Here is a 21,131-nt window from a genome sequence, read left to right as displayed (position 1 = left end):
ATAGATGTGCAGAATCTAAAATGGCTTAAGGCATGAACAAGCTTCCATAGAAAGATGTCACTATGAGGTTCCTTGACAGACTAGAATTTGGTGATTGTATGTACTACATTGGATTATTAAGAAGGCCACTGCCATGTAGGAATACAGTTATAGATTCACTTCATGCAAAGGGACTTCAGCAATATTTTTTTTTCTCATGGTCTGGTCTATTCCAGGGGAAATCGGGTTTTCTCTAGTGTTTTGTTTTGCTTTCTTATGAGAATTCCTGATCCAACTGAACTTGACAACTCCTTGATCTTGAGTCCTGCTTTCTTGCTCTCCTGCCTCTATATCCTTTGACTCAAAAAATCTCTATCACCACTTGTTTAATTCCAGTTTAATTACAAGCATTTCAATTTCTGATCCATCAAAAGTTTGGTCTTCTCTAAGCATACATTTCCCACTGCAGTCTCAATACTTTATAAGCTCTGAACAATGGGTGTTCCCTCCTGCTAGGTTTCCAGAAACAGGCTTTAGAGAGCTGCCATGTGTTTGCCTTTCTTTATACTCCAAGCACCTCTCTGTGACTCACAAGCCAAAAGCCCTGAATGGCTGTTTATTCTCACCAGCTGGATGACCCTGCACTTGGCTCTCAGCATTGGTGAGGATTAGAGATGCTGGAGAGATGTGTCATGTAGATTTAAGTATACACAAAACTGCATCCACCTGCACTTTGCTTAGATCCTTTAAGGAAGTTAAGAGTTAACCATGAAACTCAGCTCATCATCTTTGGTTTTCCTCAATTATATTCAAATGAGAGAGGAAGGATCAGATTGAGTGGCTGAGAGAAATACAAATACAGTGGGGACATATCATTTTCAAGTGTTTACAGCACAATATTCCGCCTTTAGAACTGATGCTCTGTGGATAGGTAGCACATGACTCTTGATGGCCTAATTAGATCAACTTGCTACACCTACTTCAGAGAAAATGGACAATCCTTTGCCCTAATCATGAATTACTCATGAGTTCTAAGAATTGTTCAGTTCAGAGCCCCCCAGTCATGCGGTTATTTTCTGCCTAGTTTTGTGGAGTTCTATCCTATGCATGCCCAGTATTCAACAAAAGACACATGTTGGATTTTAGTTATATCAAGATCATCCAGAGGGATGTCCAATAGGCAGCCTGGATATGTGACCTGAAGAGGAGAAATGTTTGGAAATTTGGAGGTCATCAGTGTATGGTCTTTGAAGCTGTGATTATGGAGAATATTGCTCAGGAGAATAAGCAAGAGTGAGGGTACCAGTTTTTGTGGGGTACATGGTGAAAAACAGCCAACAACAACAAAAAAAAACCTCACATGCCATAGTTAGAAAAGAGGAGATAAAAAAGAAACCAGTCCTGCCGATGTCATTTTGTTTATTGTATATATCCATCAATTCTGGTCTTGGGGGACTATAGTACTCTCCTTGTAGAAGATAACAATTTTATCCTGCCCCTTCCTCTCAGACATCTGAAGAAGGTTGGTTGGGTAAAATCCCAGATAAATCATGAGGACTAGCCTGTGAGAAAAGGAGTACACACTGGATGTAAAGGGAGAAACTTGTGGAAACAGAGATGGATCTCAAGATTTAATGTAGCCAAGTCACATTCACTCTTGTTAACTTTGGTTATGTAACACTGTTATTTTGTTATTTTGTTATTTTTTTTTAATTTTCAAAGTAATCCAAAACAAAGCCATAAAGATTACAGCTCCTTAAAAGAAAAAGTTGTAAATAGGAACCATGTTGTTTACCAATAGTAATAATCATTTTTAAATGTACTTCTCTGAGTTTGACAAGCTTATGCAATAAAGCAAAGGAGCAATGGGATTTTTTCCCCCGCCAAAGAGCTAATAATTCTCTATGTATTAAAGAAATGTAACCAGAAACTGCCATTACAAGATTATTGATTTGGTGATTCCTTAGTGATTTTTCTTTATAGAATCACAAATGTCTTCAAAATAGCTGGGCTCAGAATTCTTTAATGCCATAGTGCAAAGCTTTTAAAGAAATAAAATTTGGGGTTGGGTTCAAATAGGTTTAGAGGAGTACTATTTTCCTAAACTAAAGTAAAAGGAAAGGTATCTCTAACCATCAACTACAAACTAAAGTTTCAGGCTTTGACATATAAGTTGGCAACTGCAGAAAGATGCAACCAACAAATTAAAGCCTAGACAAATTCAAGACTACCTTGACATATACATATAAGGACAATCAACATTAGAAATAAATGTATTTGAATATGTGAGTTTGGGGCTGTTTTTCTTTAGAAGTGAAGATTATGTGTAGGATTACAAGGATTTAATGAGAGAATGCACGTAAAGTACTTGCCCCAGGGCCTGGCACCTAGAAACACTCAAATGAGAACTATGATTATTATGACATCATCATTACAGCCAAGCCATTTCCATTATGTTATCCTTATTATAATAGTGTGAGATTTTATTTTTGCTTTCACTGGTATGGCCTAATGATCTGTCTACAAAGATGGGTAATATCAGTAGTCTGTTTGAGTTTAGGAAGTGGTAGATGAAGGTGAGCAAACAAAAAGTCTCTCCCTCAATAGTCCCAGTACTGAGCATGAGTCAAGAAGTGTTGAGGCTAATAATTGAAGGGAGCTCTACTAAGATGTTGCAATTACTATGGCTAAGGGTTCCCAGTCTTCTCAGCCCTACCTCTTTAAACCATTGTACCCATTCTACCTCCACTACCTTCTACAGGTAAGAGGGATCCCAGATTGTGCCAGAGGAAACCAACTCTCTTGGACAACTCACTAACTAGTTTTATCTGTCTCCTTCCAAAGAGTGTAAAATAACTCAGCATCTCTTCAGGCTCATTATTATTCTACCTTTTGGACTCTGTACTGTTAACTCTTATAGCCTTCTCTTTAGGCTTACTCTGTTTAATATCAATTCTAAATGAGATATTCTTTTTCTGATTTAAAACCTAGAAATACTGAAATGGCTTCAGAATATGCATCAGTGTGGGTCACAAAAATCTTATAAATTCTGTTTACCTCATTTTAATTTTCAGGTTTTTTTTTCCCCTCTTAGAGTCTTTTATAAGGTTTGATAAAGATTGAATGCTTAGTGATTTACCAATAATATTTATTGAAAGAGGGTTGACCATGCTACCTCAGTATCTTTGTGGCCCTACTGTTGCTGAATGTCTATTAAATTCTGGGTACTTCCATGCTCAGTTCTAGGCTCCTTCAACTTTTCTATTAAATTGTCTCTCTTGACAATACTATCCTTCTACATGTTTCAGTTATAATCTATATGCTGACAACTTCAATATATTTCCAGTATAGTCCAATACCTAGAGCACAAAGTAAATACTACCAATTATCTTACTATGCCTGGATACTCTACAGATACCTTGACCCTGTTCCCATATCTTCCCCCAGAAGCCGTGATTCTCTGTACTTCTATCTTCAGTGGAACTGAAGTCCACCAGGAGTCCAAACCAGAAAGAAAAATGTCTCCTCTGTTTTAACCCACATATTAGTTAAGACCTCCTGATTTTACCTCAAGTATTTGCTAGTTTTTCCATCTGTGTACAACACCATTGCCTTCCCTAGTCTTGGCCACTAAGGATCTCTAACTTAGATTTCTTGAAGAGCCTCATAACTCATCTCACTGACTAGTCTTGCCCTTGTTTATTTATGCTCAAGTCACAATGATCTTTCCAAATATCTGTGATATAACAGAAAAGCAAGTACAAAAAATGGGATTAACACCTACTGAGCAGTAATACTAAGAGTTTATTAGAGTTTTAAGATTCATCAGGTCATTTAGGGTCCAAAAGAAAAACTAGCTCAGATTCACTGAGGGCTTTTCTTAGAACTGCTTGGAACATTGACAAAAATGATGATGATGAAGATGATGGTAGTGGACATAAAATAATAAGATGTCTTGTAGGTTCCTAACTAATGTGAAGAGACCAGTGGGGAAGTGAATAAATTGGGCGGTAGTTAGGTTAGGCTCACAGAAACCAATCTATCTTCTATAGCTGGCCACAGAATGGGTAGGGAGGACAGAACAAATACAGAACAAATCTGTATCCAAACAAGCAGCATTCAGGCAGATATCAATGCTGACCTAGTGGGTAAGTAGGACAGTGGAGATGTCAGCAGGCACTACACAGGAACAGGTTAGGACAGCATTCTTGTCCTGGATATCTGATAGATATGGAGGAGTAATAGCAGTGGGTATTAAAAAGGTATGTAGAGGCATCAGGGTCCTAGCAAAGCTGGCTGAGATTTAAGATAGGGGTATACCTAGAGTATAGGTGGGGACATAAAGAATAGGATAGAACTACAATTTAAAAAATGAGTCGAATACTGAGCAAGCATCTCTCTTCAGACACACTGGATATAGATTTAATGAAAGAAAGAGTGGTCTGGTCACCTGGCCTAAAGGTAGTGGATCTCAGTACTTGCAGTTGGATAGAAGTGGACAGAAGAGAGGCTAATGGAGCAGCAAATAGACTCTTTAGTTCAACAAATGCTTCCTGAAAGCCACTGCATGAAAGACACTTTAGCGTCTTAATGTGTCAGGCCCTGCCTGCAGTAAGTACTTCACATATATCTTCCCATTGAATTCCTACAGCCTTAAACATAACCTCTACTTCCATGACTTTTTGAAGTTTTTCATCAACCATGCAAATGTGCAGCACTGATTTCAAGTAACATGGCAATAGTAATCAACGTTGTCTTGGCATCTAGAAAAATAGCTGGCAGCAAAGATGAGAGAAACCTCCTCTGAAAAGCTGCTATGGAACTCAAATGCAAAGGATAAAAATGCAAATTCACACCAAAAGATACCTTTAAGGGGCACCTGGGTGGAGCAGGTAATTAAGCTGCTGACTCTTGGTTTCAACAGAGGTCATGATCTCAGGGTAGTGTGATCAAGCCCAGCTTCCAGTTGTGTGCTCAGTGGGGAGTCTGCTGGAGATCCTCTCTCCGTCTTCCTCTGTCCTTCTCCTGGCTCATGCACACTCTTTCAAATAAAAAATAAATAAAAGTTTTTTTAAAATACCTTTAGGCATCAGTCCTTAAAATGTCCAGACTCTAAGTTTCTGGACATCCTTTCAGGGGTCTGCAAAGTAAAAATTATTTGCTTTATAATATTGATAGTATCTGCTTCTTACACTGTGTGAACACACTCATAGTCCAAGAAATACCAGGTTAAAGGTTATTATACTTTAGCATGACTCAAAGGCTGTAGACTCAAACTACACTAGTAGTGATTCTATCCTCACTGCTATGCTCTTGTGATTAAAAAAAAAAAAAATCTAGGGACACCTAGGTGGCTCAGCATATAGTGTCTGCTTTTCACCCAGGGCATGATTCTGGAGTCCCAGGATCGAGTCCCACAGTGGGCTCCCTGCATGGAGTCTGCTTCTCCCTCTGCCTAAGGCTCTGCCTCTCTCTGTATGTCTCTCATGAATAAATAAATAAAATCTTTAAAAAAATCTAGTTTTGCTTAATATTTTTGTAAATATTCAGTAAAAAGAATTAATGTTAGTAAACCTAAACCTTTAAGTACGTATCTTTTTAATATTATATATGATGAAATGGGAAATATGGGAAATACATATAAAGCACTCCTTGCTAAAATACGTTTGCTGTCATCAGGAAAAACGTTTGTGATCTTTTTGTGTCAGAGTCAAGGAACATGATTTTCATTAAAAAAAATGACAGGCTACAGACAATTTACACTTGGGTATTTATCAGACATTTTCTCAAAAATGAAGTGATTCTATTACTCCAGGGAAAACAACTGAGAGTTTTTGATACCAATGGCAAAATCAGAGTGAAAGTGAAGATCGGGATTTTGGTAAATTTAAATTTTTCATTTTGAATTTGACACTTCCCAACAAATTAAGACTTCTAATGAGATGGGTGATGATGGAGGGGGGTGGGGCAAGGTGGCGGAAGAGTAGGGTCCCCAAGTCACCTGTCCCCACCAAATTACCTAGGTAACCTTCAAATCATCCTAAAAATCTACGAATTCGGCCTGAGATTTAAAGAGAGAACAGCTGGAATGCTACAGTGAGAAGAGTTCGCGCTTCTATCAGGTAGGAAGACAGGGAAAAAGAAAGAAAGAAACCAAAGGCCTCCAAGGGGGAGGGGCCCCGCGAGGAGCCGGGCTGAGGCCGGGGCGAGTGTCCCCAGGACAGGAGAGCCCCGTCCCGGAGACGCAGGAGCTGCACCGACCTTCCCGGGCGGAAAGGGGCTCGCAGGGAGCTGGAGCAGGACCCAGGAGGGCGGGGATGCCCTCGGGCTCCCTGGGACACTAACAGGGGACCTGCACCCGGGGGAGAGCGCCACACCCCGCGGCCGAGCTCCTTTAGGGAGCTTGCACGGCTGGACCTGGGAGCAGCTCGGAGGGGCTCGGGCAGCGGCTCCGCGGAGGGGGCTGCACGGCCGGAGACTGAATCCAACAGCGCAGGCCCCGGAGCACCGGGCGCCGGGACACAGCCCAGGATCCGGCCTCCCCCGGGACAGGCAGAGGCCAGGAGGGCCCAGGACAGCGAGGACGGTCCTGCCCCAGCTGAGCAGATCAGCGGCGCCGCCCCCGGAGCAACCAGGCCCTGCAAACGGAAAGCTCCGAAGTAACTGCGGGGGCTGAATCCAGGGCTGGACACCTGGCCTCCGCCACTGGGGTTGCTCCTTCTGGGGCCTCACAGGGTAAACAACCCCCACTGAGCCTCACAGTGGCCTCACCAGATAAACAGCTTAAACATCTTTCACTGAGCCGTGCACCAGGCAGGGGGCTGAGCAGCTCCCCCAAGTGCTAACACCAGGAAATCAGCACAACAGCCTCCTCCCCCAGAAGACCAGCTAGACGGACAGGGGAAAAACAAATTAGTGACCAAGCAGCACTGGAAAGTTCCAGGGGAAGTCGAGGGACTTACAGTATACAGAATCAGAGGATACTCCACCTTGTTGTTTTTTTTTGTTTTGTTTTTGTTTTTTTTTTTTGTTGTTGTTGTTTTTTGATTCCTGTTTGCTTCCCCCCACCCTGTTTTTTTTTTCTCTTTTTTTTCTTTTTTCTTCCTTTATCTTTCTTTTTCTTTTTCTTCTTTCCTTCTTTATCTTCTCTCTTTTTCTCCTTTCCCCATTAAAACTTGGTTTTGGCCACTCTGCACTGAGCAAAACGACTAGAAGGAAAACCTCACCTCAAAAGAAAGAATCAGAAACAGTCCTCTCTCCCCAGAGTTACAAAATTTAGATTACAATTAAATCTCAGAAAGCCAATTCAGAAGCACTATTATAAAGTTACTGGTGGCTCTAGAAAAAAGCATGAAGCAATCAAGAGACTTCATGACAGCAGAATTTAGATCTAATCAGGCAGAAATTAAAAACCAATTGAATGAGATGCAATCCAAACTAGAAGTCCTAACGACAAGGGTTAACGAGGTGGAAGAACGAGTAAGTGACATAGAAGACAAGTTGATGGCAAAGAGGGAAACTGAGGAAAAAAGAGACAAACAATTAAAAGACCATGAAGATAGATTAAGGGAAATAAGTGACAGCCTGAGGAAGAAAAATTACGTTTAATAGGGGTTCCTGAGGGCGTCGAAAGGGACAGACGTCCAGAATATGTATTTGAACAAATCATAGCTGAAAACTTTCCTAATCTGGGAAGGGAAACAGGCATTCAGATCCAGGAAATAGAGAGATCCCCCCTAAAATCAATATAAACCACTCAACACCTCGACATTTAATAGTGAAGCTTGCAAATTCCAAAGATAAAGAGAAGATCCTTAGAGCAGCAAGAGACAAGAAATCCCTAACTTATATGGGGAGAAATATCCGATTAACAGCAGGCCTCTCCACAGAGACCTGGCAGGCCAGAAAGGGCTGGCAGGATATATTAAGGGTCCTAAATGAGAAGAACATGCAACCAAGAATACTTTATCCAGCAAGGCTCTCATTCAGAATAGAAGGAGAGATAAAGAGCTTCCAAGACAGGCAGGAACTGAAAGAATATGTAACCACCAAACCAGCTCTGCAAGAAATATCAAGGGGGACTCTGTAAAAGAAAGAGGAAGTCCAAGGAAACAATCTACAAAAACAGGGATGAATAGGTATCATGAAGACACTAAACTCTTATCTTTCCATAGTAACTCTGAATGTGAATGTGCTTTATGACCCCATCAAAAGGTGCAGGGTGTCAGACTGGATAAAAAAGCAGGACCCATCTATTTGCTGTCTACAAGAGACTCATTTTAGACATAAGGACACCTACAGGTGAAAATAAAAGGTTGGAGAACCATTTACCATCCAAATGGTCCTCAAAAGAAAGCAGGGGTAGCCATCCTTATATCAGATAAACTAAAATTTACCCCGAAGACTCTAGTGAGAGATGAAGAGGGACACTATCTCATACTTAAAGGATCTATCCAACAAGAGGACTTAACAATTCTCAATATATATGCCCCGAATGTGGGAGCTGCCAAATATATCAACCAATTAATAACCAAAGTTAAGACATACTTAGATAATAATACACTTATACATGGTGACTTCAATCTAGCGCTTTCTACACTCGATAGGTCTTCTAAGCACAACATCTCCAAAGAAACGAGAGCTTTAAATGATACACTGGACCAGATGGATTTCACAGATACCTACAGAACTTTACATCCAAACGCAACTGAATACACATTCTTCTCAAGTGCACATGGAACTTTCTCCAGTATAGATCACATACTGGGTCACAAATCAGGTCTGAACGGATACCAAAAGATTGGGATCATCCCCTGCATATTCTCAAACCATAATGCCTTGAAATTAAAACTAAATGACAACAAGAAGTTTGGAAGGACTTCAAACACGTGGAGGTTAAGGACCATCCTGCTAAAAGATGAAAGGGTCAGCCAGGAAATTAAGGAAGAATTAAAAAGATTCATGGAAACTAATGAAAATGAAGATACAACCATTCAAAATCTTTGGGATGCAGGGGATCTCTGGGTGGCGCAGTGGTTTGGCGCCTGCCTTTGGCCAGGGCGCGATCCTGGAGACCCGGGGTTGGATCCCACTTCGGGCTCCCGGTGCATGGAGCCTGCTTCTCCCTCTGCCTGTGTCTCTGCCTCTCTCTCTCTCTCTCTCTCTGTGACTATCATAAATTAAAAAAAAAATCTTTGGGATGCAGCAAAAGCAGTCCTGAGGGGGAAATACATCGCAATACTAGCATCCATCCAAAAACTGGAAAGAGCTCAAATACAAAAGCTAACCTTACACCTAAAGGAGCTAGAGAAAAAACACAAATGGATCTTACACCCAGCAGAAGAGAGTTAATAAAGATTCGAGCAGAACTCAACGAAATCGAGACCAGACGAACTGTAGAAGAGATCAACAAAACCAGGAGTTGGTTCTTTAAAAGAATTAACAAGATAGACAAACCATTAGCCAGCCTTATTAAAAAGAAAGGAGAGAAGACTCAAATTAATAAAATCATGAATGAGAAAGGAGAGATCACTACCAACACCAAGGAAATACAAATGATTTTAAAAACATATCATGAAAAAAAAAAAAAACATATCATGAGCAGCTATACGCCAATGAATTAGGCAATCTAGGAGAAATGGACGCATTTCTGGAAAACCACAAACTACCAAAACTGGAACTGGAAGAAATAGAAAACCTGAACAGGCCAATAGCCAGGGAGGAAATTGAAGCAGTCATCAAAAACCTCCCAAGACACAAAAGTCCAGGGCCAGATGGCTTCCCAGGGGAATTCTATCAAACGTTTACATAAGAAACCATACCTACTCTACTAAAGCTGTTTGGAAAGACAGAAAGAGATGGAGTACTTCCAAACTCGTTCTGTGAGGCCAGCATCACCTTAATTCCAAAACCAGACAAAGACCCCACCAAAAAGGAGAATTCTAGACCAATATCCCTGATGAACGTGGATGCAAAAATTCTCAACAAGGTACTAGCCAATAGGATCCAAAATACATTAAGAAGATTATTCACCATGACCAAGTAGGATTTATTCCCAGGACGCAAGGCTGGTTCAATACTCATAAAACAATCCATGTGATTCATCATATCAGCAAGAGAAAAAAACCAAGAACCATATGATCCTCTCAAAAGATGCAGAGAAAGCACTTGACAAAATACAGCATCCATTCCTGATCAAAACTCTTCAGAGTGTGGGGATGGAGGAAACATTCCTCAACATCTTAAAAGCCATCTAAGAAAAGCCCACAGCAAATATCATTCTCAATGGGGAAGCACTGGGAGCCTTTCCCCTAAGATCAGGAACAAGACAGGGATGTCCACTCTCACCACTGCTATTCAACATGGTACTAGAAGTCCTAGCCTCAGCAATCAGACAACAAAAAGACATAAAAGGCATTCAAATTGGCACAGAAGAAGTCAAACTCTCCCTCTTCGCTGATGACATGATACTCTACATAGAAAACCCAAAAGCCTCCACCCCAAGATTGCTAGAACTCATACAGCAATTTGGTAGCATGGCAGGATACAAAATCAATGCCCAGAAATCAGTGGCATTTCTATACACTAACAATGGGACTGAAGAAAGAGAAATTAAGGAATCAATCCCATTTACAATTGCACCCAAAAGCATAAGATACCTAGGAATAAACCTAACCAAAGAGGTAAAGGATCTATACCCTAAAAACTACAGAACACTTCTGAAAGAAACTGAGGAAGACACAAATAGATGGAAAAATATTCCATGCTCATGGATTGGAAGAATGAATATTGTGAAAATGGCAATGTTACTCTGGGCATTTTACACGTTTAATGCAATCCCTATCAAAATACCATGGACTTTTTTAGAGAGTTAGAACAAATTATTTTAAGATTTCTGTGGAATCAGAAAAGACCCCGAATAGCCAGGGAATTTTGAAAAAGAAAACCATATCTGGGGGCATCACAATGCCAGATTTCAGGTTGTACTACAAAGCTGTGGTCATCAAGACAGTGTGGTACTGGCACAGTAAGAAACACATAGATCAATGGAACAGAATAGAGAATCCAGAAGCGGACCCTTAACTTTATGGTCAATTAATATTCGATAAAGGAGGAAAGACTATCCATTGGAAGAAAGACAGTCTCTTCAATAAATGGTGCTGGGAAAATTGGACATCCACATGCAGAAGAATGAAACTAGACCACTCTCTTTCACCATACACAAAGATAAACTCAAAATGGATGAAAGATCTAAATGTGAGACATGATTCCATCAAAATCCTAGAGGAGAACACAGGCAACACCCTTTTTGAACTTGGCCACAGTAACTTCTTGCAAGATACATCCTCGAAGGCAAAAGAAACAAAAGCAAAAATGTACTATTGGGACTTCATCAAGATAAGAAGCTTTTGCACAGCAAAGGATACAGTCAACAAAACTAAAAGACAACCTACAGAATGGGAGAAGATATTTGCAAATGACATGTCAGATAAAGGGCTAGTTTCCAAGATCTATAAAGAACTTATTAAACTCAACAGCAAAGAAACAAACAATCCAATCATGAAATGGGCAAAAAACATTAACAGAAATCTCACAGAGGAAGACATAGACATGGCCAACAAGCACATGAGAAAATGCTCCTCATCACTTGCCATCAGGGAAATACAAATCAAAACCACAATGAGATACCACCTCACACCAGTGAGAATGGAGAAAATTAACAAGGTAGGAAACCACAAATGTTGGAGAGGATGCGGAGAAAAGGGAGCCCTCTTCCACTGTTGGTGGGAATGTGAACTGGTACAGCCACTCTGGCAAACTGTGTGGAGGTTCCTCAAAGAGTTAAAAATAGACGTGCCCTACGACCCAGCAATTGCATTGCTGGGGATTTACCCCAAAGATACAGATGCAATGAAATGCCGGGACACCTGCAACCTGATGTTTCTAGCAGCAATGTCCACAATAGCCAAACTGTGGAAGGATCCTTGGTTGTCCATCGAAAGATGAATGGATAAAGAAGATGTGGTTTGTGTATACAATGGAATATTACTCAGCCATTAGAAACGACAAATACCCACCATTTGCTTCAACATGGATGGAACTGGAGGGTATTATGCTGAGTGAAATAAGTCAATCGGAGAAGGACAAATATTATATGGTCTCATTCATTTGGGAAATATAAATAATAGTGATAGGGAATAAAGGGAAAAGGAGAAAAAATAAGTGGGAAATATCAGAAAGGGAGACAGAACCTGGAAGACTCCTAACTCTGGGAAACGAACTAGGGGTGGCCGAAGGGGAGGAGGGCGGGGGGTGGGGGTGACTGGAAGGTGGGCACTGAGGTGGGCACTTGACTTGAGCACTATTCTGTATGTTGGCAAAATGAACACCAATAAAAAATAAATTTATTATTAAAAAAAGATGGGTGATGATATTAATCAATGCAAGATATATAAATTACATTTATATGTAACATTTAAAGTATATTCAAATTACATTTATATATAATTTTAACATATTTATATTTATAAATAAAAAATGAAATGTCATTATTCTAAGATTTACATAACTTCATTAATTAATATGTTCCAAATGATATATGTGGAATTTCTGCAAAATGAAAGATACAGTAAAAATACAGGACAGGTTTATTTTTTTTATTTTATTTTTTTTCAGGACAGATTTTAAAATAAGAGTATGAAAGTTCATTGATAAGGTTGAAGATTTCACACTGTTATTCTTAAGAAATTACCACTTCTTAAAGATTGATACAATATCAGAGAAGAATATGCATGACTATCTAAAAGCACTATTAAAATACCCATCCCTTGCTGCCTGGTGGCTCAGTCGGTTAAGCATCTGACTTTTGACTTTGGCTTAAGTCATGATCTCAAGGTCCTGGGATCAATCCCAGCAGTGAGCAGGGAGTCTGCTTGCCCCTCTCCCTCTGTTCCTCCCCCGACATGCTTGCTTGCACATGATTTCTCTATCAAATAAATAACTAAATACAATCTTTTAAAAATAAATAAAATAAAATACCCTTCCCTTTTTCTAACTACATATTTGTGTGAGGGCAGATTTTCTGTATATATTTTAATTCAAAGCAATGTATCACAACAGATTGAATGCAGAGCAAATGAGATCCAGTTCTCTTCTATTGTTCTATTCTATTGATCTAGACACCAAAGAGATTTGCAAAAATTTTTTGTTTAGAAAATATACTTATTTTTATAAAGATATGCTATTTGTATGTAGTAGATTTGTGACTTTTATTTTAAATGACTCAATCAACAAACATTTTTTCTTTTCTTAGTATTCCCATCTAATATTAACAGATATAATAGTAATAGATATAACCCACATAAACAAAAGCACTTTGGGGTTTTCAATAACTTTTAAGATTATAAAGAGATATTGAGGCCTTAAATTTAAGAACCATTATGTTTAGGCCATAAACTTCATGAAGGCTAACCAACATGGCTGGCACCAAGTTGTAGAGTGGTTCAGTTTGAACAATATGAACCAATTTTAATAAAAGGAAGAAAGGAACTCCAGGAATACTGTTAAAAAATCAGGCCTGTTCCCATAATTTATGCAAAGTCAGTAGAAAATACTCGATCCTCTCATCCCACTGTATGACCCCCTTTACCCCCTCATGTGATAAAGAGCATCAGTATGGCACCATATCCAAGCACAATAACCGCAGATATACACACAACCTTCTACTGCTTTTAGGGAAGGCAAAGGATTTGCCAGAGCTCTCAGTGATGTTTACGTGGGGAGATAAAAGAGTGAAAGAGTTTTAATTTTGCTAGTGGTGCCTAGAAGGTGGGGAAGGCGAAGATTTATGTGACACAATGCAAGAAGCTTTCTCTTCCAAAGCTTTCTCTTCCAAAAGTAGAGTGGGCAAATGGGAAAAAGGTAAATGAAGGCTACTATTTCAAGGCACAGAGACATAAAATATACTCTCTATACTCAGTGAGACAGTGTAGTGTTCTATGCCATCAGATTATAACCACCTGGAATAAATTTTTAAGTGTGCCATTTACAACAGTTACCAAAAGGAGTTAAGGTAATAGTTTTCTTCTATTTAAATTGTGTACATAAGAGTATTTCTTGGAGAAAATTTTGGAAACTATAGCAATCTTTCAAACCGGATAGCCAGTATTATTACTACCATTTCAATTCTATGTATTTAAACACTAGGCAGTGTTGAGTGCATCTGCAATTAATCTAAAAATAATTCAAGTTTATTGATGATCAGGCTAACTCATATTTTATTTGACTGTCTTGTTTTTCAGCCCATGCATATTAACAGTATGATGTGAGTGTGAATTTACCAAAGCACTAGACTTGGGATCTGTGTTGTAACCGTGGGACCTAACAGACTCGCCAAAACTTACTGAAACTCACAATTCCTTCTTTTTAAGTACACCTAGGCAGTCCTGGATATTTTGATGTATCTACTTCTCAAATACTCCCCATGTGTGAATAATCGTGTTTCTCATGCAAGTAAGTGAAAACTAAGATTGTTTCTTCAGCACAGTAATAGGCAACCCATTATAATAACTCAGAAAACCAAGATATCAAAAATCTGATAAGATCATTTATTTGGTAAGCCCCTATTACGCACCCACCTCACTATATGGGTGATCTTAGCAGCTTGTCATTTGGCTCTTAGTTTTCCCATTGGGGCATATTCTTTCAAAGTGCTAGCATTTTGTTTTGGACTATTTTGCTTTTGGTTTTAACACCCCACTACCATGCTTATTTTCTCGGGGTTCTAGGCTCCATGCTGTTTTGGGTATCTGACAGTAAGTAGAGTATTACACTTTAGAATCCAAAGGAACAAAATTCTTATTGTTTTGCAGAATGATTGAGTCCAAAGGAACAAAATTCTTATTGTTTTGCAGAATGATTAAGAGCAAAGAAACTAATTTCCAGATCATTTGAATATATATACTTTCAGAGATATTATGTTCTGCCAGATAAGCATTCTCATTTTTATTCATATTAATTTCTGAAACAGAGACTAAACTATCTCACAAAGCTTTCCAAGAATGTTATCTTCTACACTCAACTCAAGCATTCTTTGCCAACTACAAAGCTCACAAAGCTTATTTTATGAAAATAAGCCTTAAATGAATGACATTTATGAATCAAAGCAATTAGGAAGCATTTAGCCAGTTAGCCCACATACGTTTTCCTCATCCCTGCTTTAACTCACTTGCCTACATTAAAAACAATGAGACGTGAAAAGAAAATATAGTTGATGGACCCTTATGATTCTGTTCAAATGATTCACTGATCAGTAGCATTCATTTACCTTCTATTTCTGTTCCAATTCTCCCTCATAAATTTTTGACATTAGCAAAATTTCCTTCTATGACTTATTGTTCATGAAATCTTTCTTTACACTCATGTTTATCAGATCATGTCAATTAGTATCCTGAAGTTCTAAGAGGCTCTTTCTACTATCAAAAATCTCTTGTAAATCACTGACATTTTTCCCTTTCACCAGCTGAATAGCCTAAGGCAGGAGGACATAAGTAGTGATACACAGTGACACATGCATCTGTGAGCTTTTAGCTTTAGCATCTTAAAGAATTTGGACATGGGAAAATATTTCAAACAAATGGTGTTACCTTCTGGATGAGGCCCAGTTTTAATTGTTCTCAAGGAATTAAAATGTTTCCCATCAGTTTTCTCAACAATTATTGAGCACCCTTCATATTCCATCCAGGCTTTTGGCTGGACTCCAGAAATACAAATATGAACAATATGAATAAAATAGGGTCCCGGATCTCAAGATGCTCATAGTTTAGTAAACAGAGACACACTAAAGATAACCAGCATAGGTTGGAATATTATGCATTCACTCACATCCACTGAGATCTTCCTATACCACTCACTGTGTTAACCATGACAGAAGGGAACTCAGAGGAAAGGCCATTAGCCCAGCTGGAGGTTTCAGGGATGTCTTCCTGGAAGAAATCACATTTGAATTGTTGTACAGATGATGACACAGGCAAGGGCATCCCAGGTAAATAAAAGGCACAGTCAAAATCAGAGTTGTGTGAGATATCATGATGGACAATGCAGGAATCTATGCTATTTGTTGTTTGTAGAACATTAAGTGCTAGGATTACAGATATGACAGATGAGATTGGAGTTCTGTGAAGGAGAAAGAGCTGGGCTGGAGAGAAAGAGCTCATCCACTCAAAGTCCCCTTGGCTAGAAGGAACTTAGAAAGGGTGAAGGTATTCTCTCAGCAAGATATCAGAAACTCATTAGGCTGACTTATCATTATTGTAAAGAATTTGGATCAGGGGGATCCCTGGGTGGCGCAGCGGTTTGGCACCTGACTTTGGCCCAGGGCGCGATCCTGGAGACCCGGGATCGAATCCCACGTCGGGCTCCCAGTGCATGGAGCCTGTTTCTCCCTCTGCCTATGTCTCTGCTTCTCTCTCTCTCTCTCTCTCTGTGTGACTATCATAAATAAATAAAAATTAAAAAAAAAAAGAATTTGGATCAGAACTCCGTATCATCTTGTACAGATAGAAAAAAACAGGTTAGATTTATGCTATGGAAATCAACAAGAAGGTGAGTTGGACTGAGAAATCAAATTATTCACAGACATTCAGCACACGAATTCACATAAACACTAGTAGAGCAATTTATTTGTATTAGCTAAAAAATACTTACTTAGAATGTTGTATGTCTAAAAGCACTACCCAGATCTTGATTACCCTGAAAGTAAGTGAAAACAATCACACCAGTTTAAACCAGAGTCCTGCTCACTTTAGTTCCATACACTTTTTCCAGCACCTGCAACTTCTAAGCCTGGAGATACCTTTGCTGTATGCTTCTTTGGGGAGGTTAAGGAGAAGAGCGAGGAAGGATTATCTCTGTATTGCCCACTTTTTCCTAATCCCTTTCTATCTTTCCTTCAAGGGGCTGGAGAAAATCTGTTCCATGATGTGAACTGCACACTAACTATTCACAGTTGACCACATCTGCTGGGCAAGACTCACCAATCCCAAGGAACGCACAAACTCAAGTTCTAAAACACAGGCCGATCATCCTGGCCGACTAAATTAGGAATTACTTAAATGTTTTCACTGGAAGTCCCTCCTCGCTGCAGCAGAACAGAGTCATTTTGAAGTAAGCATTTCAATTAAACACTTCTTAGGAAGAATCCAATTTAACTACGAGAAACAACTGCTTCTGGTTGGCAGCACAACTTATTCCTACTCAATATGCCCACATGTACGCACCTGCTAAACGTCACTCACACTAAGAGATATAACCACAGAGAAAGAAAGATACTACGTCTCACATATATTAAAGTCATCAGACACAATCTGTTCTTACCTATGCAGGATTTTAATCCAGTCCACTGAGGCTGATGAAAGATTATATAAATTATTTGTGTAAAGGAGATTTTAGAGGAGCATTTAAACATGTTGGGTATTGTTTGAATGGAATAATAATGCGACATTAAGTTATTCCTTTCATTTCCATTAGTAATTAGATGTTGGTTGAAGCATTTCTCCTGCCTGGCAATCATCTTTAAACATGTTATGTTTTGAGGCAGTAGTCTCCACATGAATTTATGGCCCCAGACTCTTTAGAGGGGAAACTGGAATTAGGTTAGCCTATATGGATCTAAGAAGGGAGCACAATCAGAAACTCTGAAGACCAGAAAAAGGAAGTTGCTAAGTGTCCCAAGTGAGATGTATCCCATTGGACTTATGGCCCAGGCTGCCTTAGGAAATCAGAAACCTTCCACATGACAAAGTCTCACATGTTATTAATAGGTATCTTTCACTCACTCATTTTAGATGCAAAAATTAGTTTCAAAGATGAAAATTTCTGCCACAAATATACAAACAATACTTCAAGTTGTTTAGCAGCTGCTCTTGGGTAAGAGCTGTCTAGATTTGAGATTGCCATCAATGCTGAGTAACTTGAAAATTTAATATGAGTCAGAAACTGTGCAAGATGATGGTGCACAGACATGAAAAAGATACATAAAATGGGCAAATATATAAAAAGATAACTGCAAGTATTGTAAGGTAAATTCCAAGACAGAGACAAGCATAGAGTGGCATAGAAGCCATTCTAATGATAGAGCCCCAGGGAAGAAATTCTGAAAGGAAATCTGGTCTAAATTAAATTTTGCACAATGAGTAGGAGTTGGCCACTTTAAGAAGGAAGGGGATAAGTTCTGCAGTTAAAAGGAGGATAAGAACCAAAGTAACTAACAAGTCTCGGCAGTTTAATGTTACGAGACTTCAAACTGACAAATGAAGGTTGGTCAGTAATGCGAAGAGAGAACAACAATAAGACAAGTATCTATCTCTAGTGAAAGAAAAGAACTTTTGCAAACCAGAAAAGACAGTCAAATTTTAAATATGGTCAAAAAATGTTACTAGGCATAGTACAAAAGTGAATATCTGTCCATGAAACACAACTATTTGTTTGCTCACTGATAATCATGGAAATATAAGGCACAACTTTTATGCTATGATAAGAAACTTGGACTTTATCTTCTAGATAATGATAAGCCATTGAATAATTTTGACAGAAAACCAAGGAAAAAAGCAAACAATATAAATAGTTCCACAGAGAATCCAGATATTGACACACTAGTTAAATGGAAATGTAAAGGGCCAAGAATAGTCAGAATATTCTAGGAAAAGAAGAATAAGGTTGGATGGCTCACTTTAACAGATATTAAGACTTATGATAGAGAGAGGTGGGGCAAGATGGCGGAGGAGTAGAGTCCTCAACTCACCTGCCCCCCACCCCAACTTACCTAGATAATTTTCAAACCATCCTGAAAACCTATGAATTTGTCCTGAGATTTAAAGAGAGAAAAACCAGAACGCTACAGAGAGAAAGGTTTTTGCTTCTAACAAGGGATGAAGGTGGGAAAAAATAAAATAAAAAAGAATCAAGTCAGGGAGGGGCCCTGTGAGGATCCAGGCTAAGACCCATGGCAAAAACATCTGGGACAGGAAAGCCCAGCCCGGGAAAAGCAGGAACTTTAAAAATCTGCACTGGATTTTTATTTCCTTTGTCCAGTAAAGGCGCTTAGGAAGGAAATTGAGCAAAATCACAGGAGGGGCAATGAAACCTCCAGTTTCGCAGAGTCACTAATAGAGGAAGTGCACCCAGGGGAGAGCATGCCACAAACGTTGGCCGATTTCAGTAAAGGTCTCGAGTGCACAGCTGGTGGGGCCTTTGGGAGAGGCCAGCCCGTCAGGTGGGGGCTCCAGACAGAGGGGCTGCACCCTGCTGCCTTCAGGAGCTGCAGCCCCAGGAGCTCATTCCAGCGGTGTAGGCCCCAGATCTCAGGGCGTGGGGGCACAGCCCAGGATCCTGCATGACCCCCAGGACAGGCAGAGGCGGGAGGGCACAGGACAGCGAAGACTCTCCTGCCTCTAGGTGCCCCCAAGCTGTCCTGCAGATCAGTGCTCCCCGCTGGCCCAGGAGCATCTAGGCCAGTGCGGACTGCGAGACTGTGGTAGTTACTGGGGGAGTTGACTCCAGAGCTGGAGACCTGGCCGTTACCAGTGCTGTTGATCCTCCTTGCTTCACCTTGTGCTTGGGAAAGGCTGTGCCATCAGGGAACAGAGGCCTCATGGGGTAAACAACTCCCACTGAGCTCGGCACCCTACAGGGGGCAGGGCAGCTCCCCAGGTACACACATCTGAGACAGCACAGCAGGCCCCTCCCCCAGAAGACCAGCTGGAAGGACAGGGGAAGAGCATGTTCTTGACCAAGTAGCACTGGAAAGCTCTAGGGGAAGTCAGAGGGATTTGTAGTATATAGAACTAGAGGGTACCCCTCCGATTTTTGTTTTCTTCCTTTTCCTTATACAATTCATTTTATATCAGACTATAAATTTCTGATTTTTTTCTCTTTTCCCACTTTAACTGCAATATTTTACACCACTTCTTCATTTTGAAGTTTCTTCCTTTTTGGCCTTCATAGTTCTACAATTACAGGTCCTAGATATATTTTCCACTTCTAGATTCCTTCAACATTCTCAACTTAATTTTGGGAGATATACAAGATATTTTTTTGTGTTTTGTGTTTTTTGTATTCTCTGCCTCATTTTGTTCTACAATGGAAGAAGTTAATACCTTCTAATACATGACCAGCATGCACCCAGAACCAAGTGGTATACCATGCTGGTTCATTCTGTAAGATTCCTCATTCCCATTCTGGCCCCCTATTTTATCTCATTTCTGTTTTGCTGGTCAATGGTGGGCCTCTCTACAAGCATTTCTGCTTTTTTCCTCTTCTTTTTTTTCTCTTTTCCTCTGCTTTGGAACTTTTGGCCTTTTATTTTTTACTACTTTGTTTTAAAATTTGTTTTTTTACTTAGTGGTCCTTTTCTTTTATTTTGTTCTGATCTTTGTTTTCAATTTCTGGTCTCTAACCTTGGCAAAATCACGTAGGGTGAAATTTATGTAGGTCATGGTTATATACTTCAATCAGCCTGCTCATACAGCCATTCTGCACTGAGCAAAATGCCTAGAAGGGAGAATTAACTACAAAAGGAAGAATCAGAAACAGTACTCTCTGCCACAGAGTTACAGAATTTGGATTACAATTCGATGTCAGAAAGCCAATTCAGAAGCACAATTATAAAGCTACTGGTGGCTCTAGAAAAAACCATGAAGGATTCATGAGACTTCATGATTGAAGAATTTACATCTACTCAGGTCGGAATTAAAAATCAATTAAATGACCTGCAATTCAAACTGGAGGTCCTAACAATGAGGGTTAATGAGGCAGAAGAAAGAGTGAGCGACATAGAAGACAAGTTGATGGCAAGGAAGGAAGCTGAGGTAAAAAGAGAAAAACAAAAGACCATAAGGAAAGGTTAAGGGAAACAAATGATAGCCTCAGAAGAAAAAAATCTACGTTTAATTGTGGATCCAGAGAACACCAAGAGGGACAGAGGGACAGAAAGCATATTGAAACAAATCATAGCTGAGAACTTCCCTGATTTGGGGAGGGAACAGATCAGGATATAGAGAGGTTCCCCCCAAAATCTACAAAAATCATTCAACACTTCAACATTTAAGAGTGAAACTTGCAAATTCCAAAGATAAAGAGAAAACTGTTAAAGCAGT

The 21,131-nt window shown here is 39.7% G+C and overlaps 1 long non-coding RNA gene across 16 annotated transcripts in view; it reads left to right on the top strand.

The window, feature by feature from the left end:
• The window catches only part of LOC144311142 (uncharacterized), an 83,417-nt gene that overhangs the window by 23,402 nt on the left and 38,884 nt on the right, over nt 1-21,131 (top strand). For 11 of the 16 annotated variants that reach the window (XR_013376717.1, XR_013376713.1, XR_013376700.1 and 8 more), the window contains exons 5-7: nt 6,003-6,101; nt 14,280-14,490; nt 16,933-17,142. This is a non-coding gene — a long non-coding RNA (uncharacterized LOC144311142). Of the gene's footprint in view, nt 1-6,002; nt 6,102-14,279; nt 14,491-16,932; nt 17,352-21,131 lie in introns of those variants that run through there. The other 5 variants (XR_013376726.1, XR_013376746.1, XR_013376698.1 and 2 more) reach the window with 5 other exon arrangements.

The sequence above is a fragment of the Canis aureus genome, chromosome 1 (assembly GCF_053574225.1).
Source record: "Canis aureus isolate CA01 chromosome 1, VMU_Caureus_v.1.0, whole genome shotgun sequence".
NCBI lineage: Eukaryota > Metazoa > Chordata > Mammalia > Carnivora > Canidae > Canis > Canis aureus.
This window is presented reverse-complemented; position numbering and strand designations above follow the sequence as displayed.